Below are 27,047 nucleotides of genomic sequence, written 5' to 3'. Positions count from 1 at the left end.
ACTGTATGTATGTATGTATGTATGTATTTTTTTACTGGCTGGAGAAATCAATTGCAAAATTCGGAGAAGTACAAATTTCAAAGGATAATGAAGCTGTGTTCTTGTATGGTTTCAGAAAGTGAAAATTAGTTAGCTTTGCCTTTAAATGTGAACTGAACCAAACTTCTCCAGCCCTAGAGCAGAAAAAAACCTACATTGCTGTCAAATGGGGAAAAAATTGTCAGTTCACAACTGCAGGTTATAAACACGTTTCTGTTTCAAGAGAACGGGCAGACATTTTTTCCCGGTCTGGACCTCTGGATTATGAAGTGAGAGGAAAGACATGGTTGCTATGGTGATGAAGCCTTGTCCAACCTATGTCACAATAGACCATTGAGTGAAGTAGGCACTAAGTTCACGATTTCTAGTGGCTCTGAGCCCAGATTGAACCCAGATAAGACCTAAGTGCCATGTCAATGGCCCCAAGAAAAAGGGAAGCTGTTCATAGGCAATAATGTAGTGGGGTGAACATTTTGCTCCAGGCATGGCTTTCACCCATATAGAACTGCTTTCAATTGTGAGCAAAGAGGGGGTTAAAGGAATCAATCTGGAAGTAGGAAAAGCTTTTCAGGTATTGGGGAGAAGAGAGAAGCTTCATGAGATTCTTTACTGGACTCCATCTTACCTTCATCTCCTTCACATAAACAGTTTTGTTTCCTGTTGCCTAATCTGATTGATACTTGGGTTCTCAGCTGCATATTATTCCATCAACCGCATAATATGCCCATTTGCTGCAAAATGCAAGCCAAATGAACTCCCTCAGATTGTGGTGGACTCTCCTTCACTGGAGGTTTTTAAGCAGAGGTTGGATGGCTATCTCCCTTGGATGCTTTATTTGAGATTCCTGCATTGCAGGAAGTTGGGCTAGATGACCCTTCCAACTCCACAATTCTCTGATTCTGTGTTTCAAACAGATCTTTGCTCTGCCTGCAACTTCCTCCAGTAACAAGATGCCCTCCTGTTTCTGGGACTGTTCAAGAAGAGGTAGCATTTCCTGTCATGTTTCACCCCTTGCAAATCATTTTTGGAAATGAAATATCAGCTATTGTTAAGGAACGTTCTAGAAACAAAACGCCAATGAAACACTGACGATAATATATAGAGGGTTTTAAAAATGATTATTTCTGCTTCTTTTTCCTTTCTTTTCTATGAGCCGAGTTCAATAGAATATACAGATTAATTGAATAAACAAAGAGTCAAAAATAGTTTTGTTTTCCTATAAGGGCGAAAGACTCCGCTTTCATTTTTGTCTCAATTTGTAGCAATTTTACAAAATTACTATTTTAATCAGTAGAGATCTGTCAAGTGCCACACTGGGCAAGTTCTCATGTATCAAAGGAGATGCAGCTGGAACGGAAACAGATGGAAGGTGTAAATGAGAAGATTCAATTAACATTTCCCCCCACCAGCACCATTTCAGAAAGAAAAGAAAAAACAAATCTTCTGGGATTGAGACTGATCCTTTAATTTAATTACACTTTAAGTTCTGTTGTTGTTTTAAGAAAACCATCCTAACATTCACAATTAAATGCTTTAACGTACCATCAGTATGTTTTTGGTGTATGTTTTCTTTTTGCTTGAAGATGTTCTATAGAAACCTATCAAAAGCTAACTAATCCATTAAACGATAGTATGTTAAGTAGCCACATAAATATCCTGGTTTCAAAAACCAGAAGCCCCACATACAGCCACAAGCACTGTGCAGACCAGAAAAAAATTAATATAGGGCTAAGTGGACCCCTCTTCCTTCTCTTTTCCCTCAAGGTGTGGCTTCAGGTATATGGCCATTGCCATATACCAGGCAATATTCAGTGGGAGGCCGGTGCATTCATACATTGCTCCTCCCTAGAGCTATTATAAGTGTGTCCATTTGTCTCTTTGTATGGGAGGAAGGTAGATCATGCTTCATGTGTATCAAAGACTGTGGACATCCAGTAATTTTACTCAAAAGTGTTCACCCCATTGGTGAAGCTTAAGAGAATTCTCTATTAATCGCAAAGGTGAAGCATAATGTCTGCACAGCTGAAATGCTCCAAAGTGTAGAAACCACAAACTCAACAAATTCTGCTCTTTCCCCACCCCCACCTTCCACACTAATCAGAATGGTGTTTCAAGCAAATGTCAGAGTGTTTCCGTGGTGCAAAGTTCAAAAGGATGGCATGGCATCTCTAATCCATCATCTCCATTCTTTAGATGTCAATCATATGCTCTGAACCCCATTTGGGGGTGGAACCAGGAATGACAACCAGAGCAGAAGACTTTCTGCCAGAAACTTTGGGCCCATTCTGCTTCTTCTATAAAGAAGACTGGAACAGGAAATGGAAAAGAAACCTGATCTTCCCCTCTAGAATGATGAGACAATGAGTCTTTCTATTGTCTTCTCTCATATGGGGAGATAAGCAGGAAATGGAGGCCTAGTTGCCATAATTTGCCCCTCAAGATTCTCTGTTCTTTTAAATCTCTGGATTAAGGCATAAAATAGAAAGTAGTTCTTTAGAACAGATGTGAGGAACCTTTGGCCCTCTGTATGTTGATGAACCACAACTCTTGGCCATTGATCATGCTTTCTGGGGCTGATGAGTGGTGTACTACATCTGGAGGGGCAAAGCTTCCCTGCACCTGTTCTAGATTCAAGGGCAGGTTAGTGAGCATAGATGTGTTAGCTGCTGAAGCATAAAATCCCAGCTGCATCTGGGCCTGGCAGGGGCAGCTTGGCCTGCACCACCAGCAGCTCCCCCTTCACAGGCTCTGGATCAGTAGCTTTCTTTTGTGCGAAAGCCGTGCGTCATTTAGAGCCGAGTTCTCCTAGGAGCCAGCTAATTCGTGCAAGAGTTCAGCACCAAAAATAGGACATCCAATCAGAAGCCAGTATGGATTCCGTAATTCCAGGATGTCCCAGTCAAGTTGGACTGTTGACGGGTGTGGTTCTCTCCTATGAGGACAGGTTGCAACCTTTGGAGAGTTTTTTTAAAAAGTTTTTAAAAAAGGTAAAGGACCCCTGACAGTTAAGTCCAGTTGCGAACGACTCTGGGGTTGCGGCGCTCATCTCGCTTTACTGGCCAAGGGAGCTGGTGTACAGCTTCCGGGTCATGTGGCCAGCGTGACTAAGCCCCTTCTGGCGAGCCAGAGCAGCACACGGAGACGCCGTTTACCTTCCCGCCGGAGCGGTACTTATTTATCTACTTGCACTTTGATGTGCTTTTGAACTGCTAGGTTGGCAGGAGCTGGGACCGAGCAGCGGGAGCTCACCCTGTCACAGGGATTCGAACTGCCGACCTTCTGATTGGCAAGCCCTAGGCTCAGTGGTTTAGACCACAGTGCCACCCACTTTTTACATTATAAAAAAGGCCAGTTGAGTTGATGGTGGGGTATATAAGATTAAGCTTGGTATAGCAAAAATGGCTAGGGAGAAAATTTTCTCCCTCTCTCAATACTAGAACTTGGGAAACATTCCATGAAGCTGAATGGTAGCAGATTCAGAACCAAAAGAAGTACTTACAGCCTATTGTTAAACTATGGAATTTGTTACAAATAAGGATATACAAATGCAACTCAATCTGTTCCAACATTCATTTGTGCTTTCTTCTTGTATTTTCTGTTCTGCTACAGTTGGTTTATCTTTCTTTTGCTTCACCATCTATTGATTCAGAAATATATATATTTTAATGTATATCACAGCACACAATATATGTGCATATCTCAATCAACAACAGACATTTTTAAATCATTTACCTTTCCAAGTTGATGAATTTCCAGAGGGGTGGCTGTTAGTCTCTTTAGCAAAAACAATAGTCTTGTGGCACCTTAAAGTGATTTTAAGGGTAGAATGTCAAACCCTTCACCTATATATATAATTTTTCTGAAGACCACATTTTCCTGGTGCTCATTAATTTTCTTTGACCTGCTCCTGTCAACTCTTGATTTACAATATTCAGTTCAGTTGTTCATTCCACCTGTTCTAGTTCACTTCTGTTTCAATATACTGTAATTGGCTGTACAACATCCAGCAATACTTTACTAGAACAATGGTTAAATTTTTAAAAAGGTAAAGGACCCCTGGATGGTTAAGTCCAGTCAAAGGCGACTATGGGGTTGCGGCGCTTGTCTCGCTTTCAGGCCAAGGGCGCTGGTGTTTGTCCACTGACAGCTTTCTGGGTCATGTGGCCAGAATAACTAAACCACTTCTGGCGCAACATAACACTGGCAGAAGCCAGAGCACACACAAAAAACCCCCACCATTTACCTTCCTGCCATAGCGGTACCTATTTATCTACTTGCACTGGCATGCTTTCAAACTGCTAGGTTTGCAGGAGCTGGGACAGAGCAATGGGAACTCACCCCATCATGAGGATTCGAACCACTGACCTTCTGATAGACAAGCCCAAGAGGCTCAGTGGTTTAGACCACATCTACCCATCTTACTGCATTATATCTGCGAGATAATCAGCATAACCACTCTCCCCTTTGGGCCTGAAGCTTTTTCTTTTTAATCAAAGCTTTATAATTTCGTTTAGCTTCAAACCACTCTGCAGGGAATGAGGGTAGATTGGCAGACCTATAGTTCCTGTATTTCCCCAACAAAGAGCGCTTCATAGTGAGGCATTCCTGATCGAACCAGGAATGTTGTATAATGGACTTCCGGTGGAGCGCGATCTCGTTGCAAGCGGGGATTTTTCCGGGAGGAAAATCCCAGGCTATTTTGGAGGGACAGGGGGGTTACAGGGCGCAGTAGCCCCCGAAAAGCACCTCTGGTGGGAGTCCAGAAGGTCAGGTTCCCGGCGGTACCAGAAGCGGTTCGCTCGGCCGTCAGGTAGCTTCGTAAGAAGCGAAGAGAACGGCGAAGCGGACCAGCGGGTCGAGGGACGCCATTAACTACCTCCAAATAGCGAAGCCCCGAGCTTGCCGTGAAAGCGCTTCGCTCTCAAAACTACTGAAAACCCGGCACCGGTATCAAAGTGAACAATAAGGAGTAAGGAACAAACAAGGAAGTCCCGGGGAGTAAAAGTTAATATTCTCCGAGTTCAGCCGGCAGCCGAAATCGAAAGGACGCAGCGTTACGGACAGAGCGGCAACAAAGGAAAGTGAGTCACCCTGGCGGTCATTGTTCCTTTTCCCTCATAAGATATTTGGAAAACTTTTAAAAAGCTTTAAACAATTGGAAAATAAGGGGGGAACAGAAGACAAATATTAATTAAAAAAGAGGCTTTCTGTTTAACTGAGGTGGGACTATTATTTTTAAAGGGGTGCTTCCGCGATTCTATCTTTCGAAGGGAGCAACAGACTGCGGAACGGAAGAGAAGCCCCCGCCGCCATTATTATTTACTAAGCATTTTCTACAACATAATTAAACGGCAAAAGTTAACAATATTTACGGACTGGGAAGTTGGGACTGTTAAGCAATAGACTATGTCTTTAATAGACCTTCTTTTTTTTTGGGAATAAGTTAAATTAATTACTAAATCTTAGAAAATTTACCTGCTTTGATAACTACGTCATTTCAGTGTGCTACACCCTCTAGTGGCGAACAAAGAAATAACAGCTTGTTTTTATTTCCCTTTTCTATTTTTTGGATTTTTTGCCACGATGGGCATTTTTTGGACTTTTTGAAAAACTCTGACACCTTGTGGCTCTATCTGGAAGTGCCTTGTGGTACCGATTGACTAATTTGATTTGACTATCTCTGTCTTTTATTAAAATTGCGGACTTGACTCCAACTGGACCCCCGGAATTTGAAGGATTTATAAATTTGTTTTGGTCCCAAAAGTGGATTAGCCTAAACAGAGGCAAGAAGAGGAAGTTTTATTCGAAATGGATTAGCCTGAATGGAGGCAAGAAGATAATTTATTTTAATTTATAATCTGCTCTATTTAAAAAGGATTAGCCTGATTGGAGGCAAGAAGAAAATGGACAATTGATGAACTATTGATGAACTAAAAGTTAGAAAACTTAAAAAAAAAATTCTGTTTTATAACCATCGGATTTAAATTTATTGTTTGGAAATAATTGTTGGTATTTTGGGACATAAACTGAGAGACAATGTCTAATCCGGGGAAGAAGGGGATGGAAGGGACACCATCGGATAGAAAGGGGTCTAAACAGGAAACAGAGTTTAAGACAGAGATTTTAAAAATGTTTGCGGATATTAAACAAAGTCAGAATAATTTGGAAACAAAATTAGAAAATGTAGATAATAAAATTGGAAATGTGGATAAAAAAATAGACGAGACAGTAAAGGAATTGAAAGGACAATTGAGAGAGGTGGTAAAAAGGACGCAATCATTGGAGGAAGGAATGAAGAAGACGAAGATGGAAATGAAGGATGTCAGAAAGGAAGAAGAGAAAATTAAAATGGAAATGAGAGAACTAAGCAAAGCACAGGAAGACATGAAAGACCTAATTGCTATGAATGAACTTAGACAGAGAGAAGTGAATTTAAGATTGAGATCGGTACCAGAAACACAGGGAGAGAATATAAAAGACAAACTGATTTCAGAGCTAGCACAGTGGTTAGAGATTCCAGCTGAAGAGATGGCAAAAACGGTCCAAAATGCATTCAGAATGAGAGTAAAATCAACAAAAGCAAGAAGATTTGTAGGAGATTGTTTAATTACATTTAAAGATAGAGATATGAGGAATACAATTCTGCAGAAGAACAGAGAAAAAAGATTGAACATAGATGGGAATTATATAATTATATTCAAAGATGTTCCGATTAGACTACTTAAACGAAGAGACATTTATAAATCATTGGTTCAGACATTGAAAAAGAACAAGATTGACTTCAGATGGGAATTCCCAGAAGGGATAACATTTGCATATAAAGGCAAAAGACACAGATTGACAAGCTCAGAAGAGATGGGAAAATTCCTGAGAAAATATAAAGAGCTGAAACCAGAGAAAGAAGAGGATAAAGGAGTGGACGAAGGAGCAACAGGCGAATCAGAAGAGGAAGAGGAAGGAGAAAAGGAGAAGAAGACAGATGAAGAGGAAGAGGAAGAGGAAGAAGAAGCCAAATTGTAAAATTAATAAAAAATTATTAAAATTAAAAATTTGGAAGGTATGGCGCTGAAAATATGGAATTGGAACATCAATGGAATGAACGATAAAAAAAAGAGGAACAGAATTGAACAATTTTTGAAGAAGAAACGCTTAGATATAATTTGCTTACAAGAAACACACGTGGCAAGAAGACAGAAAAAGATATTGATTAACAAAAGATTGGGAAATGAATTTATATCTTCAGACAAACAAAAGAAAAGAGGGGTGGTCATCTATATCAACAACAAAATTGAAGCCCAACAAATATTTAAGGATGAAGACGGAAGGATAATTGCGGTTAGAATCAAATGGCAAGGAGAAAATTTAATCGTAGTCGGGATCTATGCACCTAACGGAAACAAGACTGAGTTCTATAAAACTCTGGAAGAAAAACTATTTGAATATATGGATCAAAAAATAATAATAATGGGAGACATGAATGGAGTGGTCTCACTAGAAATGGACAGACATAGAGAAGGAGTAAGCAAAGAAGGGAAACTACCAAAATCTTTTTTTTCGATGATTAAAAATTTGAATTTGATAGACATTTGGAGACTTAGACACCCACTAGACAAACAATTCACTTATTATTCGGAACCGAACCAGTCGATGTCTAGAATCGATCAAATCTGGATTTCAACAGAACTTACTCCAAGAACCCAACAAATTGAGATTCAACCTAAGGTGATTTCCGACCATAGTCCAATAAAATTTGAATTGAAAGGTTATGAAGAAAGATCCTTCAGATGGAGGATGAACGACTATCTATTAGACGACCAAGAAGTAATAGAAAAAGCACAGAAGAAATTGACGGAATATTTTGTGGACAATTGTAATAAAGGGACAAAAATGAATGTTGTCTGGGACGCAAGTAAAGCAGTAATGAGAGGATTCTTTATTCAACAGAATTCAATTAAGAACAAAAACAAAGAAAAGAAGAAAAAAGAAATTTTGAAGCAAATAATGGACAACGAACAGAAATCAGGTATCCGAACAACACAAAGGCAAGAGAAAACATTAAAATATTACAAAGTCAATTTGCAATGATGATAAACAAAGAGGTTGAATGGAATATTAAAAGACTGAGACAAAACAACTTTGAACATGCGAATAAATCTGGCAAATGGTTGGCATGGCAAATTAAAAAAAGGAAAGAACAAAGCACAATAAACAAAATTATGGTGGAAGGAGAAGAGACAGTCAATCCGAAAGAGATTAGAAAGGGGTTTTTGGACTATTATAGAGGACTATATAAGAAGAAAGAGAAAAATAATTTGAGAAAAATTGAGAGATATCTAAAAGATAAAAAGGTGCAAAAGATCCCGACTGAGAAAAAGCAGTGGTTAAATACCCCAATAGAAGAGGAGGAAATAAAGGAAGCTATAAAAGATTTGAAAAGGGGGAAAGCTCCAGGGCCAGATGGATTCACCGCAGGATACTACAAAGAAATGAAACCTATTGTACTATCGCCGTTGAAGGAAGTTATGAACAACATACTAAAAGAAAGAGACATCCCGGAAACTTGGAAAGAAGCATTTATTACATTTTTACCAAAACAGGACTCAGACTTAACCCAAGTTAAAAATTATAGACCGATATCATTGTTGAATACAGACTATAAGATATTTGCAGGTATACTTGCGAAAAGATTGAAAAGAATATTACGAGACTATATCCACAAAGACCAAGCTGGTTTTCTTCCAGGCAGACAGATGAAAGATAATATAAGAAATGTAATCAATTTAATGGAATATCTGTCTGTCAGGATTGACAAACAAGCTATGATGATGTTTGTGGATGCAGAGAAAGCATTTGATAATATAGCTTGGGACTTTATGTTGAGAAACTTGGAACATATGGAAATAGGTGAAGATTTCTTTAATGGAATAAAGGCAATTTATACAGAACAAAGAGCTAAACTTATAATAAATAATGTTATTACAGAAGAATTGAAAATCTCCAAAGGAACAAGACAAGGATGCCCACTTTCGCCATTATTATTCATAACGGTGTTAGAAGTTCTTCTGAATTCAATAAGACAAAATGAAAACATAAAAGGGGTAACGATTGGGCAAAATGAATATAAAATCAAAGCATTCGCAGATGACCTGGTGGTAACAATAGAAGAGCCAACAACTACGGCCAAGGAGGTGGTAGAGGAGATGGACAAGTTTGGAGAAGTAGCAGGTTTTAAATTAAATAAGAAAAAAACCAAAATGATCGTAAAGAATATGGACCAAAGTGGAATCGAAACAATGCAACAACAACTGGAGATAGAGGCGGTTAAAAAAGTGAAATATCTGGGAATATGGCTAACTCCGAAAAATATTGACCTATTTCAAAACAACTATGTACCAGTGTGGAATGCAATTAAGAAGGACCTGGAAGTGTGGGGAAGAATGAAATTCTCATTATGGGGAAGAATCTCCATAATCAAAATGAACGTATTGCCAAGAATGTTATTTTTGTTCCAGACTATCCCCATAATTAAGGGGATTAGCCTATTTAAAGAATGGCAAAGAATGATCTCAAGATACATATGGCAGGGCAAAAAGCCGAGAATACAGTATAAACTTTTAACAGATATAAGACAAAGAGGAGGCTTTGCCCTGCCGGATCTGAAATTATACTACGAAGCATCATGTCTTTGCTGGCTGAAAGAATGGATAAAATTAGAGAATAAGGAACTGTTAGATCTAGAAGGATATGATAACAGATTTGGTTGGCATGCGTATTTGTGGAAGGATAAGAAAAAAGTACATAAAGGTTTTGGAGACCACATCTTCCGAGGCCCATTAATAGAAGTCTGGGATAGGTATAAAAACCTATTAGAACCTAAAATACCACACTGGTTATCACCATTAGAGGTCATGAGTGTCAAAAGAACTAATATGAGAGGTGATTGGGCGACATATAGCCAATTGCTAGTGAAAGAAGGAGGAAAATGGAAGATGAAACCATATGAACAAGTCAAAAAATATGTTTATGATTGGTTGCATTACTATCAAGTGAACGAAATGTTTAGGAAAGATGCAAGAGAATGGGGTTATACAGATAAAGACTCGACATTTCAGTCTGAAATAGTCAATAAGGAGATTAAAACCCTCTCAAAAATGTATAACTTGCTGTTAGAATGGAATTTAAAAGATGAGGAGGTAAAGTCGGTTATGATTCATTGGGCCAGAGACTTTGGCTATAATATACAATTGGTAGAGTGGGAAAAATTATGGAAAGAGAACTTAAAATTTACTGCATGCATGTCACTGAAAAAGAATGTGATGAAAATGTTCTACAGGTGGTATATAACACCTGTAAAACTGGCAAAAATGTACAAGACTTGTAATAAGTGTTGGAAATGCAGGGAAAACGTGGGTTCTTTCTATCATATGTGGTGGGAATGTAAGAGAGTGAAAGAATTCTGGGAACTGATCTATAATGAATTGAAGAAGATTTTGAAGTATACTTTTACAAAGAAACCAGAGATCTTTTTGCTCGGTATTTTAGGAAAAGAAATTAAGAGAAAGGACAGTAAATTTTTCCAATATGCAGTGACTGCAGCAAGAATGCTACTGGCGCAGAGGTGGAAACAACAAGAAATACCGACACTTGAGGAATGGAGGTTTAAGTTGCTAGACTATGCTGAACTGGATAAGATGACTGGAAAGATTAGGTACTTAAGAGACCAAAAGTTTACAGAAAACTGGGGGAAATTTGTTAAATATCTGGAGAGCCTAAGTGATGGACAAACAACGCTAGAAGGTTTTAAAAGAGCACTGTGAATATTTGAGAGACATTGTCTAAAGAAAGATGAAGGAAAAATATATTTAAATGGCAATGGGTAAAAAAGGAAATGCGAAAATTTAAATATGGCCACGAAAGATTTACGGAAAAGCTGAGGGAAGTCCAAATCAAAAACTAAGAGACTGAAATATGAAATGTGAAATATATTTTATTTGTTTGTTATATTGTGTTGTAAATTAATAAAAATCATTTAAAAAAAAAAAAAAAGATTTGTTGTATAATGGCTGCCGCATTGCCTTTTTTTGGGTCAAATAGGGTTGAAGAAGTGAAATCAAATCCTGAAACAAGTTTATTCTAGTTTCAGGGTATGAGGAGTTTAAGAGGTTGTCTCTCCTAATGAGGAATATATCTGAATGAGTGCTTGCTGCCTTGTTCACCAGCATAGATCAATCGGCTACCATCCCAGAGGATTGGGGACTAGCAATCATCATCCCAATATACAAGAAAGGGAGCAGATCGGATCCTGTTAATTACAGGCCAATTAGTCTCCTAAGCATTATCAGTAAACTATATGCTGGCCACTTATGTAATAAACTTGAGGAAATAGAGAATTGCTTGCTTAATTTATAATTAATTAAAAGCACATAAAGTGCAATTTAGATAGGTGCACACCCACATACAGTGTTTTGGAGATAAGAACACAGTAAGCATGACAAATAAATAGTCACAGGTATTTCAAAACACACACACACACAAACACCTATTTGATCCACAGTACAAAAATATTTTGGAAATTATCAGCTGTACAAAAATATGAATCCCTAGAAATTATAATTATTACATTTACAGTGGTACCGCTGGATGCGAATGGGATCCGTTCCGGAGCCCCGTTTGCATCCAGAAGCGAACGCAACCCGCGTCTGCACGTGTTGCGATTCGGCGCATGCGCATGACGTCATTTTGAGCATCTGCGCATGCGCGAGCAGCGAAACCCAAAAGTAATGCGCTCCGCTACTTCCAAGTCGCCATGGAGCGCAACCCGAAAATATTCATCCCGAAGCTGCTTCAACCCGAGGTATGACTGTACTGCAAGTGTTTTCTGGTCAATCTTTTGAAAAAGAAAATCTGGACAGATATAGCTATTGCATGGCAAACACAGGGCTGACAACCCAAGCTGCCACTTCTTTGCTCATGGGGAAATTGCCTTCACAAAGTCATTTACATAATGCAGATGCAGTCCAGAGATAAAATAAATCATGACACTTTGAGGAAACTGAACAAAAACAGTGTATAAATTGACAAGAAAAGAGCAGAGAGGGCTGGTCATTCTTATTTTGGGCCTTGTATATAACAGGGAGGCTTTCAACCAAAAATAGGCACTACTAGCCCTGTGTCATCTGACTGAGTTCTGGGAGCAGCAGCAGCAGCAGCAGCTCGGCAGCTGAGGTCCTATCAAGACACAAGTGTGTACTGTTTCTAATGGTTTTCCATGTTTGATTGTTGACATATTGTTGTACACCACCCTCATAATTTATGAGACAGCAGAATATGCATAGTTAGCTAAATAAATAAATAAATAAATAAATAAATAAATAAATAAATAAGAAAGAAAGTCTTTGTCAGAGACACACTGCACTGGCACTTTAATAAGTAACCACAAGAAACAGAGGGCTCAGAACTAGGGATGGAAGGACCTATCAATTTTTTGTTTCCTTGAATTCTCATTTTTCCAATCTTTTCAATCTTAAATTGGGTTCTCACATATTGTTTTCTTTAAAAAACAATCCCTTCCCCCAACATGCATTTTAGTATGTTATTTTCACTAATATATTCATTTTTAAGCACACTTTCCTCTAATATGTGCATTTTTAGGAAGAAGGGGGGAAAAACAACCAACATCATTTGAAGAACTCTGTTGTAAAATTTTGGCAAGTGTGACTTTTGAAGGATAGCTGTGCTTCGGGTTGCATATTTTTTTCAGAGAGTGCAAATTTAATAGATTGGACTTTAAACGTGCACTGAATTGAATTTCTCCTCTGTCAATACTCAGAATAACTAAATAGCCTCTGATAGACTGCTGCCTCTTAACCACTGGGCAAAGCATTCTGATAGCATTTGGCAAGCAGTCATAGTGTGGTGGCTAACGCCTGATTTTTGTAGACAGAGAAAAATAAACTCCTGCTGGAATGAGATCACACAGTTGCTCATTCTGCAAAGTCAGAGTTAAAGGAGGGAGGGAGATGCACTGGAGCTAGGATGTGTATTTTTTTTTACTTGTTGATATTCTTTTATAAAAAGGAAGTCATTGGCTTCTCCCTATTTGGTTTGGCAAAGGCAGAGAAGAGCTACAAAATCATTAGACTGAGGATGAATAAATATTTTCAACTTCTTGAAACCAATTATACTATTTGTTACTTGGATGAATTCTTGAATTCCTTCGGTTTTATGAGGGCTGTTAAATCAGATGCTTGCTAAGAATATATTAGGAATTCAGATGTTGGCTAAAGTGTGTAGCGTTTCTCGTCCAGACTCTTCTCTTCAGCCTTTCCAGGAGCCAGAAGCTTAAAAATAATGTGCCAAAAATATAGATCGAGGTTGACACTTGGAATTGCCATAAAGTCTTGTGTCTGTTCCAAAATGCATTGCACCCTTTGAACATTAAAGCCAAGCACTCAGCTGCCAAACCTTCTTCTGTCTCCTCCTGCTGCACCTTTGCCTTGGGAATGCGTGAGTGAATAGCATGCAGAACAGACTCCAGCAGGGAATGAATGCTATTCTCTAGTCATCTTTTCCGATGGAGCTGATGGGCTTTGTGGTCTAGCACAAAGCGTGTTCTCATTAAAAGAGAGCACGTGTTGCGGTGGGTGCCAGCCAAGACACCCCTTTTTGCCGGGCAGTTTGGGATGGTATGGCTCTGGCAGGGATTGGTAGCCTGAGTTGCTGGGGTAATTTTGATGTTGCCAATTTGGGGGTGGGAACAGAGATTTTTTAAACAGTGCTCGCAGCAATCTGCTTTCTCTTTCGCTGTGTGCACCGGATCACTCGCCCGCCCTCCCTTAATTTGGGTCTTGTGCGTTGACCTTGCTATGCCTGTCATGGGGTCGTCTGCCATTGGGGCAGGGGCCTGGTAGGAATTTTGTCCATCTGGCTGATTGGCTGGGCCATTTGGTTTTTGCCTACTGCGTAGCAAATCGTCACAACTTGTAAGGTTGCGGTTAGGCATTGGTTAAAATTGGTTGGAGGAGGGGTAAGGATTGGCTGGGCCTGCCCCTCCAATGCTGCTGCTGCAAGGGAATTCTGTTAAAGGAATTCAGGGGCTTGCCATCCTTTCGGTCCACGTAAGCCCCTGGGAGCATGCGGGGAGAAGCTGAGGGCCTGTGGCGCAGCTCCAGTTCTCCCCAACATTGTTCCCCCTCACTGACTTTTGCTAGAATCTGGAAGCCAACCCTGAAGGCAGCCCTGTTCAGGGAAGTTTTTAATATGTGACATGTTAGTGTATTTTTCATCTTTGTTGGAAGCCGCCCATAGTGGCTGCGGAAACCCAGCCAGATGGGCGGGGTACAAATAATAAATAATTATTATTATTATTATTATTATTATTATTATTATTATTATTAGCCAGTTCTGTCCCCAGGTGGGGGGACAGATAGTCCTAACCAATGCCTAAGCAACCACTCACATCCATGTATGTTAATAAAAGTTGTGGCCAAAATTATGCCAAAAACCTTAAACAAAAATTCTGTGTGAAATGTGTGTTATTGGGATGGGGGTGTCTTGGGGACCTCGACACGCAAACATCTGTTTTTGTCCGTCATTTCCTGCTGGAGTGGCAGCCAGACTTCCTGTCTCTTCCTTCCTTGGTACAATCTGCTGGAAACACAATGCTCATGGCACTGGTGGGGAGCCAGTTTCCCTCTAGATGTCGCAGGACTACAGCTCCCATCTTCCTGACCACTGGTCATGCTGGCTGGGGCTGATGGCTGTTGCTTTCCAGCAACATCTGAAGGGCCATAGTTTCCCTCGTCCTGGTTGATGGTTTCCCTTTCCCCTCCACAAGATGTAATGTCAGCAACCTTACCATGGGACAGTTGGAACATTTGCAGGAACACATAGGAACCACTTATTTGATGGCAGCCCCATTGCTAAAGGCAGTCATTGATGGCTAGGCCAAGAGGTGAAGAAGGAGGCACAGCTCCTGCACCTTCAGTAGTTGTGTAGAAGAGATCATTTCAGGAGGTTCAGCTTGTCATGAACTCTTTCATTCTACTCAACAATTAAAGCTGCAGACCCCTGCTCCTTTTCCCACTAGGTCACCACTTTGGAGCCACTTGGGTGTCTGAATGGTGAAGCAAGACTTCTTAGAGTTTCAGCCACGGTGGATGGGGAGTACCATTTGGGCTATGCTTCAGGCAGGAAAATGTATTGGGCTGGCACCATGCGTCTATCCAAGTGAGAAGGAAGCAGCAGTGAGCGCCCTTGAAAAAGCACCCTATGGGGACATCTCTCTCTCTCTCTCACACACACACACACACACACCATTTCACACTCAGTCCTAGGAACTGTATAGACTTCAGCTACTGAGAAATTATTAGAGCTAAACAAAGCACCCTCCTCCTTTTTAAAGTGTGTTCTGTGCTGGGGGTTTCCATGTTGATATGCCTCCTGCTCAGGACTGGGGATATTTATGTGAGAGCGTCCCAATCCCATTTGCACAGGGCTGTATCCAACCAAGTTCTAGTCAAAGTAGACCCACCGAAATGAATGGACTTAAGTTAGGCCTCACCTGCACAACACACATAAAAGCAACTTCATACCACTTTAAACAGTGATTTGTTAAGATACCCCTATTCCCCCCACAGAGCTACAATTCTCATAGTTCACCTCCAAAAGAAGGTTTGATTGCTAAACTAACCTGAGAATTGTAGCCTTGGTTGGGAGGGATAGGGACAGGTGGTGCCTAATATCTCTCAGCACCCTTAACAAATCATAATTTTGAGCATTCTTTTTGGGAAGCCACAACCACTTAAAGTGGAACGATACTGCTTTAAATGTATAGTGCAGATGGGGCCTAAGTCACAGCCACTAATTCCAAAGGGGCTGCTCTAAACAGGGGTAACAATGGATATAGCATTTTGTCATTCCTTTGCATTTTGCCAGGCAGAGACACATGGGAGACAATTTGTGCATATTCGTGACATTTACAAAGAGGTTGTTTAAGATACTTATTGGTATAAATGAAAGCAAGTGTCACCGAGATATAGATGGTAAGTAAACATAGCCCATTAATGTACATTATATCTGACTTTCTTAATTTACTGCGCATCTTCCAGGAGTAGTGAATCAACCACAATCAAGCTCGGTTTTCTTGGCAATAAAAAGTAAATAAAAACCTAGACACCTAGACACCCAAGTTGTTCAGTTTCGAAAGCAGCCTGTCTCATCCGCTCTTGAAAGCGTCTCACAGCGAAATCTGCAGAGAACAACCCAACCACTACTGCAGATGAAAAAGCCATGGTTTCTATATGTGCCAAAGCTGTTACAATGAGTCAGCTGTCTCTTCCAAAAAGCCAAAACATTAAAAAGTTAATGCCGGGTGGACAGAGGTGCTACACCAGCTTCCTGGCAGCTGAGTCACTGTTACTTACCAGGAGTGGGGCAAGACAGTGGGGGAACTTGGCACAGTGCAGATGCCAATCATGTTCTGATGCTGATGCGTTTGCACCATGCCGATGGTCAGAATTCAGGGAGCTGATTTGAGACAGGATAAAACCCTCAAAGAAGAGGGAGAGTTTGCTGAAAGAGAAAGGGATAGACAAACAAAGATAGATACAGTGATACCTCGGATTACATACGCTTCAGGTTACAGACTCCACTAACCCAGAAATATTACCTCGGGTTAAGAACTTTGCTTCAGGATGAGAACATCTGTGGCAGTGGGAGGCCCCATTAGCTAAAGTGGTGCTTCAGGTTAAGAACAGTTTCAGGTTAAGAACAGACCTCCGGAACGAATTAAGTTCTTAACCCGAGGTACCATTGTAATAGAATCACAGAATCATAGAACTGGAAGGGACTGCAAGGGTGATATAGGCCAACCCCCTGCAATGCAGAAATATTTCGCCCAATGTGGGGCTCAATCTTATGATCCTGAGATTAAGAGTCTCACACTTTACTGAGTGTGTGATAGAAGCTTGAAATTTAAAGAGAGCAACAGAAAGAAAGAAGGGAACAAGCAAACTCTGGATGATTGCTCTGCCTCTCGATTTATTTTTCCTGTGAGTCATGAGAACATAAGAATACTCTTGCTGGATCAGGCCAAAGGTCCATTGAGCTAAGCAACTTGTTCTTACAATTGATCAGTGGGATGCCAATGGGAAGGCCACAAACAGGGCATGTTGCGCAGAACAGCACTCTCCCCATCTGGAATTCTCAACAACTGGCATTCTTCATGGGGGGAGAGGTTTTCTACCCCTGCATTACATTAAAAAAACAACAACTAAGTCCTGCCTTGTTACCTTTATCTGTTGTTTTTGATGTGTTGTTATTAATTATTTTTATTGATCCTAAATCTCTGCTGCCTCGCGGCTATATTCATTTGTGGAAAATGCTTTGGGAGTACACCCCAAGGAAAAATCTTGCAGAATATCTTCAGGAGAATAATAATAATAATAATAATAATAATAATTAATTTATTTATTATTTATATCCCGCCCATCTGGCTGAGTCTCCCCAGCCACTCTGGGTGGCTCCCAATCAAGTGTTAAAAACAGTAGAGCGTTAAAAGAAGAAGAGAAGAAAAGGCTAAGGAGTAAGCCTTATACAAATATGGAGAAGACGGTTGTATGGTGTCTTGTACGCCTCCTTCCAGCAAGTCCTGCAGCCAAGCTGGTGCCAAATGTATCACTCTGTTTTCCTTTGGACCATACCAGCGAGGCTGTGGTAGGTGGGTGCGGTCTTGTTGTCTGGGCAGCTCAGGAGCTCTGTACACACTGCCCAGGCTTGTTCACCAGTGAGGTCACTTCAATGCTGCCAACACCACAAAAACAACACAGGAGGTAGCAGTTATGAGTTACCAGTCTGTACAGCCACAGCAGGTGCTGTGATTCTCCAACAGTTTGACCTGCAGAGGCACGGTCCAATGTCTCTTGAGACAGACGGATGCCAACAATTAATGATTTTTAGAACCAGTGTTATTAATGTTGACATATGAAGGAATGTTGCAAGTAGTGGTGCTGCTAGGATCAGTGCTAGATGTTCAAACAATGGGTAAGCATTTCCCAGTTTTGCAGTGTCGTTACTTTTCCCTCCATGCTGCTTTGCTTGTGGGCTGTGTGTGTGTGTGTGCGCACACACGCACACATGCGCAAAAAAAGGTTGCTTCTCCCATAAGGTGGGCCTTGAGTGGATTTGTTAATTTCACCACTAAATAATAGCAGGACTGCCCCATGTTCATCCATCCAGTATGAATAGCCTGTAAAACTTAAAACACTGGAAGTGCAAATGAAGTATTTGTGACATTTTACAAGTCGCTCCTCAGCCTAGTTTAAAACGACAACACCACTGAAAGTGATATACGTAATAATTGACCGAGAGCCCAGTGCCATTGAATCCTGCTGGATACTCTTATAATTGCAGGTTGGATTTATAAGAGGAGGAAACCTGAAGGCTAACTTGCTGTCTATTGATTTAAGATGACATTTCCCCCCAGTATGTGGTGCCTACGGGCATCCCTGTAGAGCTACATAAAACTGCAAAGCTGCATGACTTCTCATTTTTCCCCTTTCCCTGAAGATGAGCAGAGTCTTTAGCCAATAATAACATCAGAGTAAAAGCCATATTAAAGCTATTATTGGTGCCAAACCAACACAATGATATAAAAGTAGAAAGAGGCAGAGACGGTGGCCCATGGGGCAAAATAATGGAATTTTGTCTGCCGCATTTCAGTGTTTGAAGGCAAAACCCTTTTGGCGGGTACGTTTCAGCAGTTACTTTCAAGAGAATGAAACACTCTGGAGTTTGGATTTCATAACAATGTTTTGCTTCCCTTGTAACTGATCTTAGTCATTAGTATCCAAAGAATAAAGAGCGGTGATCAATTATTATCAGCAGCAAGCTGGCCTGGGAATCATTTAGGACAGGCAGCACTTTATAAGAGATTGTATGTGATCATTTCTTAGGGGCACCATAACAAACACATTATAATTGCATGAATGGCAAAGCTGTCTGTGCAGCAAAATCAAAAGACTTGTGTCATTTCTCCCCCATCTGCAATAGTTTACATGGTTTCTATCCGGTATCTTCTCTTCCTCTTTACTGCTACCTCCACTGTCAGAGGCAACATGCTTCAGAATACCAGTTGTTGTGTCTCACAAGTGAGGAGAGTGATGCTGCACTTAGCTTCTGCTCACGAGCTTACATTGTTAAGTGGGGTGAGGCAGGACAAAAATGTCTTGGACTCCTGCCATCTTTGAACTGCACAAAAAGGAACCAAGCCAGAGCTGCATTCAATAAAGCTCAGAGTCTGGAGACATGGAGAGGAGCTGACAGCATCCACTATGGACTGATATCATTGGCCATTATAACCAAATAGTGCTATTTGTCAAAATGGAAGATTTCTACCTTTCAACATCTTCACCCCCTTTACCCAGTCAGCTTGATTTGTTTTTCAGGGGGAGAGTAAATCACCATGCATATTTTGGAGAGGTGAAACTGCAAAGTCACTCAGAAACATTGGGAATCCTCATCCATCCAGTTTGAGATGCCTTGTTAGGTTGTAAAACTGGAAAACATAATAATAATAATAATAATAATAATAATAATAATAATAAGCCTTGTTAGCTGCACAATCCAACTCAGAATCATGACAACCTTCCCTGATTTGCCTCATAATTCAAGGTCCACATTAGCAGGTTCATAACCCCATTATTTTCACTTAAAAAGTGCATTTCTAAACATCTTTCGACATGTCATTGAGAACTGTGCCAGAACATTCAACGAATTGCAACCACCCATGAATTAGTTATAAACTGGCACTGGTTTGGGAGATGCAAATCAGGTCCACTTCAGATTGAGCAAAGATCAAATAAAAACAGTGCATGACTGACTCTGGCAGAAGATTCCCCTCTCACAAAAATGTGTTCAGTTGTCACATGGGTGGTGGACAGGCACAAGGATTCTGATGTACATGTGCAACAGAAGTCCGAACAATCGTGCTGGCTGGGGCTAATGGAAGCTGAAGCCCAAAACATTTGCAGAGCACCAGATTAGTGAATACTGCACTACTGCCATGGAAGGAGGAGGTCTGTGGAAGTGAATATAGGGTTCTCACAAATTCAATGAGGTTTGAAGGTCACCTACAGTTCTTCATAAGAAGGAAAGGATTTTGAGCCATGTCTAAGTCAGAGTATATCTGAGGGCCTTCAGAATTGATTTGTCCCATGCTTGCAATAATATACTAGGCTCCTTGCTCATGAAGTACTTTAAAGTGTGTATTTTGAAATCTGAATCCGAGCGAAACTGCAGTGCTAGCACTTCAATAACAATATAGTCTAAATAGGAGCCCTGGTTGCCTGCAGGTTTCACGAGTCAGAGAGGAAAACAGGCTCATTAAATAATGTTCCCTGTGTTGTGTAGGCTTCATTCCTGCCCCCCGCCCTGCCAGACCCACTTATAACAAAAGGAGGGAAAGAGTTATCTAAATATAGCGCTTATTTTAAACTTTTAAAAAAATGATCCATGCTATTAAAGGAACAAAAGCAACAAGGGATCCAAGCCTGATTTCTTTAGTAAAGAACTATTTAATGTCTCAATGGAGAGCCACTTCACGTTACAAAATTAATATGTATCTGCAGAGTACCCTGTGACATGAGAGAGGGTTACATGCCTTCTTTCTTAGCCATCTCAAGATGTGCCGCAATTACTTATAGCATATATGTGAAATGTATGTATGCCTAAAAGATAGGTATGCATTTGTATGTGTGTGTCACGCTTTGTGGGACCAAACATAGCTACACACAGTGGACCCATGGTGGCATTGCCAATCTTATAGCATGTGACATGGCATTGAACTATACAAGAATGGGGTCATTTTCCAGAGATATTTCCCTAAAAGAGGGCTTCTCGGTAGGAGCGCCAGCTTGGCTCCACAATCAGGGTTTCCATGGACTGTGGGTGCCATGAAGCGTGAATGGCTCTGGCACCGAAATTTGTGGGTTTCCAGCCCCTTCAATGGGGAATTTTGTGGGTGCTTGGGCCCCTAGGGCCCTAGGGAGCTGGCATATGCTCCTCTGGATGACCTGTTAATTTAGCAATCATTTTAGTCACTTACATAGTGGTTAGAGTATGCCTGGTGTTCACTGAGCATTCATCCTGATTTGCTTGTGAACTGTTTATACTTCTTCCCATTAATCATTCATTCATCCAGCACTTTTTAATGCATTTCCCCATCACTTTCCAAACTGCAAAAAGTTTTGTGCCAGGGTGACCAGTGTTTCAACCTCTGTGAAATGTGGAAACTTTAAGCTTTAATTCCCCCCATACAACAGTGATAGTCTTAAGAGGGCCTGTGTTCCAAAGTACAGGTAGGGATGTGGGGGGAGGGAAGCAAATTTTGTTTGCATTTTTCAAATGGACTATGCAATTCACCCTTTTCAAGCTGACTAGAGAAGCAAAACACAGCTCTTCTTCAGCCTTTGTACTTCCCTGAATTTTGTGAGCTTCACCCAAGCAGTGTGTACAAAAATGCACACATTAAAAGCAAGTGTGCATATTATTTTCTTTAATATGTGCATTTGCATGCACACTTGCTTTTTATCAGCCTTGGCTGATATACCAACTGCAGCCCTGCCTGGATAGAATTGGAAATACCCTTGTGTCCCTTAGTAGAGCTGTGCATTTTTGAATCTGCAAGAAAGAAATACAAATATGAAACAGCCCGTTTCCTATACTTTAACAATCACAAAGACCTCATGGGAAAAAAGTTCACCAGTAGAAGGGTGAACTAGATTACTAGGCTTCTCCTGCACTGAATTGGAAGGAAGAAAGCACCAATCCCATATTCTACTGCTGTCATTTTAGGCTGCTGCACAGCGCAATCATATTTGTCATCCTACAACAATGTTCCAGTAATAGAAGAGAAATGCATGAAAGTGTTCTTGTTTGTTTATTCTATTTTTACCCAGACCTTCATGTTCTCAGCTTTCTTGCATTCTAAGTTGTTTGTATTAGGGCTGGAGGAGGAAGGCATTTTACATGGATTTATACACAAAATCTGGATGTCTTAACCTGACCGAGCTTCGCCTACACTGGATCATGTCTTGCATTGGTCACCTGCTTAGGTCTGAGCCACTTGCACTTTGTATTGCGGGGGTTTTTTATTTAAAAAAGGATGACTAATTATATGAAAAAATATGTGCACAAAAATGCATATTTAAGCCCCATGTGGTATGAATATGGAAAAACTGGCATGATGGAGATGAAAATAGGGAGCATATCAAATAATACTCTCTGGGGTCTCCTAGCTGCTGAACTCCATGGCATCTTTGCCTGATAGGCATTCTCTTCAAGAATAATCCTCAACCAGAGATGCCAACTTGAATAAAATATTTGGGGGGGGGGGAGAGGTGTCAGGCTTCAGGGAATCTGATCCCACTCCCTCATGGCAGGCTGCCAGTAATGGAAAGACAAGAAGCTCTTACCAAGGTCTTTTATTCAATATTCACAGAGAGATACATAGAAATGCCGTCTCTTTGATCATGGCGTTGCACCAAGTAATCTCTTCCCCACTTCCCTTCTCATTCGTCAGCAGCCCCACCTCCCTTATGGTGTCTGCTTAGGAACAATTGCCTGTAGGCTCTCCGCTCTCCTACTTTCATTGTTTGCCGTGTTCTGGGAGAAGGGGGGTCTGGAATGCTCTCTAGTGTGATAGCCTGGGATTCCGACTCGGATGCTGAACCTGAGGGATCCCAGCCTGCACAGGATTCCCCGCCTCCAGAATCAGCTGAGCCAGGGCTGGGGCATGAGCCTGAAGGGTCCTCAGGTGCAGGCAACAGCTAAGTCTGCTTTGGCTCCTGAGGTGATGGGGGACCCATTGCCTGCAGGTGCTCCACTCTCAGCCCCATCAGAGGAAGTTGAGGTTGCCTCTGGATCCAGTAACCCTCCAGCCTCTCTTGAGCTGCAGAGGCTCAGGGCAGAAAGGCGGAGGGAACTAAGTTCCCGCAGGAGGAGTGCTCTTCTCCAGGCCAGGAGAGGTGAGTCACCAGAGGATTGGGGCCACCCTATGCCTCAGGGCAGATAAAAGCCGGCCAGCCTCAGTCCCAAGTTGTGGGAGCAACATTGTTGGTTGCTAGTTCCTGCCTGAGCTCTTGACCCGCCTTGGCTCCCTGCTTGCAAGCCTGTTCCTGACTTCACCCGACTGCCTGCCCTGCACCCAGCTTCAGCTACTATAGACTGCCTCCACATTGCACCTTTGACCATGGACCAGACTTGGACTTCACCTCTTGGGTAACCCACGGAACCAGCACATCTAGTGATAATGTCTCAGCCAGTTGTTCCTGCTCTGCATCTCCTATTATTTCTCAGCTTTGCTCCTCTTCTTTCTCTCTGAGCTGTAACCCTCTGCAAACCACCATTGGAAATCTATACTGTCCTCCTCTTCTCAGGAAGGTTCCAAAGAAGGGGAAGGCGGTCTCCATCATTCCTCCTCAGTCCAGTCCCTGACAGGTAAGCCCTGCCCCACATAATTGATCACATAACGTGGTGCACACACACCATTTGAATAGCAGTGCCCATCAATTGGGGGGGGGGGCAGCCCTCAGCCCCTAAGAGTTGGCTCTTATGCCCTCAACAAAAACAAACCCAGAAGAGCAGATGACTTTCTCCTGGTAGCGCTGTATTAAGGCAGACCACTGATTCATCCAAGTAACCTGTGGTCCTCTGGAAACGATAATTTCATATCAGTCTAATACTTCCCCCTGAGTAGGAATGGGTGAATCTGTCAATGTTGGTTTCTCTGTTTCTTTTTTTCCCAGTCATAAGTTCAGTTCTTCACAATTCCACATCAGTTTGGATTTTTTAAAAGTCTGCATTCAAATAGTCAGCATTTTACTGCACCCCCCAAAAAAATTCACATTATTGTGTGTTATATCTGTCTGATGTACATATTTTTGCAAAACATGCTTTTCCTGAAATTTATATTTTCCCTAACATAATGCTTCTATGTTATTTTCACTAATGTATGAAAACAGACAGATAATATACGTCATGTAAGATCAATGAACTAAAAGGTGAAAAAGGACACAGTTTTTAAAAAAAAGAATTAAGAACCCACGGTGAGGTGGAGGGAAGTCATCTCTAAAGACTGAATGTAGCAGTGTTACTTGATGTTGAGCTATTATCGTTTTTCTTTATGTATCTTATTATGTTTTGAATGATGAATGGAAATAGCTGTACTAATAAAGAAATACAATAAAGAATATATCCCCAAATAATGTATTTACCCAAAGCACACTCTACCCTAGAGTATGCATTTTTGTACAAATTACTTGCCTGGAAAATTGCACTGCAGAATTTGGAGTATTGCAGGTTTTGAAAGTATTTTGGAACATGCAGATTAGGTAAAAAGGTAAAGGTACCCCTGCCCGTACGGGCCAGTCTTGACAGACTCTAGGGTTGTGCGCCCATCTCACTCAAGAGGCCGGGGGCCAGTGCTGTCCGGAGACACTTCCGGGTCACGTGGCCAGCGTGACATCGCTGCTCTGGCAAGCCAGAGTCGCACACGGAAACGTCGTTTACCTTCCCGCAAGTAAGCGGTCCCTATTTATCTACTTGCACTTAAGAGTGCTTTCGAACTGCTAGGTTGGCAGGCGCTGGGACCGAACAACGGGAGCCCACCCCGTCACGGGGATTCGAACCGCCGACCTTTCGATCGGCAAGCCCTAGGCACTGAGGCTTTTACCCGCAGCGCCACCCGCGTCCCATGCAGATTAGGTAGGTTCACCTTTAAATGTGACCTGAATAGAATATCTCCCCCATCTCTACCCCTGGGTGAGGAGAGGGTGAGAGAAGTATGTAAGTGAGAGAGGAGGGTGAGACTCAGAGAGGGGAGGCATCCAGTTTTGGCTCTGGTCCTGCCCACCTCCTGTTCCACCCATTGCTTGCAAGTGAAGCATGGCACATTACCCATGGGCTAACACAGTCTTCAGTGGAGTAGATGCTGCCCATCACTGATGTAGATCATTATTGACAATGGTCTTCCAGAGTCACAGTACTGTCACGTCACAGCTGACTGAATAAAGTACATACGCATTCTACAATAGTGATGGATGTCCTCCAACACAGTTCCTCTAACCAGGAACACCAGCATTATCTCTAGAGCATATTCAAATATATAGCTATGTTAGCACACGTTGTGTGAATGCTCCACCCTGGAATGTACGTGGGAGAAAAAGGTCCCATCAGGGTCAATGCATCTGAATTGGGTCATTTTAGATTGTGTGCAGAGACGTCCTCTGCCTTACTGCAGTTGGGCATATAGTTCCGAGCAAGCATAAATGAGCAATGACAAGGATAGCAATTTTTGTTTTATCTCATTTTTCAGGCATTGTGGGTAGCCAAACCACTCCATACATAGGAGGAGTTTTGCTTTGATTTAGAGCTGAATATAATTAAACTTTTACCTTCAATTTTGACAGAACATCCTGTACATTATGGAGTGGTACCAGACTCGGATGATTTGCACTGAAGATAATATTTGACATCTCTTTATCTTTCTGATGGAAGCCTGTTATCTTACACACAACACAATCCACGGGAGCAGGCTAAGTTTATTGTGTCTTGATTGACAGATTACCAAAGTGATAGACTTTGACAAACAGAAGAGCAATGTCTCGATTCATTCAGAGAGGAGAGCATTTACAAATGAAAGCAGCTACACAATGGGAAATTCTTTTGATCTCGCTGCCTAGATAATATTTATATACAAATACAAATATGACAGCTACTTCTTTGCACACAGTGCATAACTAGGAATGACATCTGGGGATTTCAAAGCACTTTAACAATGATAATAAGTGGAAGCAGGCTTAGCAAGTAAGGTACTGGGACCCTAACTTTACAATGGGCGGAGGGAGAGCTAGGTTGGCATGCAGTCAATGACCATGTTCATCTGGAAGATGTCGCATGTGATCTGAAAATGCACATTTCACTAGGATATACCATGGCTGTGGAGCTTCCAGCTCCTCAGAATATGGGCCCTATGACCGCAGGGATCATCACAGCCACTTGCAACCAGGTGGTACCTGAGATCTCCAAGCCCAAATACAGATTGGAACAAAAAAAACCCTGACTTCACCTATGTACAAATGGGGTCTGACCTGACTGTCGAAAGGTGAGGCTAGACATGACTTGAGACAAACAATGCAAAAAATGTGCTTAGGACCAGCCATTTCTCTTTCCAAATAGCTGCAGATGACTCTGATGTGGCTTGGGGCTGCAGGGCCTTAACTCGACCCATTCCACAATTTTGTGGTTCGAGGACCCGACCCCCACAAAGTGGAATGAATACACAAGGACACATGATATAAGGTTTATGGGCAAGGAAAGGCCACAACTTTATTGGTTACAGCAGTGATAAAGTATTGGCTTAGGCATTGGATGTCCACAACAGAGGGGGTTTATTCACCAGTAGGTGGAGCCTGTTGATGCTAATCCAACTATAGGCTCTCCCCTGATGTCACCGAGGGTCGTGCCATGGCCTCCCACCAAGCAGGCATCAGACAGAATACACGACCTCCAGATTCCTTTAACGGAATACCCAAAAATTGAAGGCATAGGCGATGGCCACACCTAGCCCTTCAACACACCACAACACATTAATCCAATGCCTAACCTACCCACCAATACCACGAAAGTTGTGATGATTGCTACGAGGTAGGCGAAAAAACCAAAAGGCCTAATGCCAAATGGAAAAATTCCTACCAGGCCCCCCGGACAACCAGGGCAACCAACCTAAGGTTCATAGCAAGGACAAGGAAAAGCTTAGACCCTGAGCTAAAAGGGAGTGGAGGGTGGGTGACTCTCGGCGGTATGATGGAGAATGAGGCCGAGGGGAGGGGAGGGGTGGTGCTCGGGCTCCCGCCGACAACCACGCCCCTCTCTTCCAGGGAGGAGAGTCTTTCTCCCACCCAAAAAACTTCCACCCAAAGCTGCTAACCTGTCTGTTTTTCAAATAAGAT

The sequence above is a fragment of the Podarcis tiliguerta genome (genome assembly GCF_965153285.1).
Source record: "Podarcis tiliguerta genome assembly, chromosome: 11".
Lineage (NCBI taxonomy): Eukaryota > Metazoa > Chordata > Lepidosauria > Squamata > Lacertidae > Podarcis > Podarcis tiliguerta.
This window is presented reverse-complemented; position numbering follows the sequence as displayed.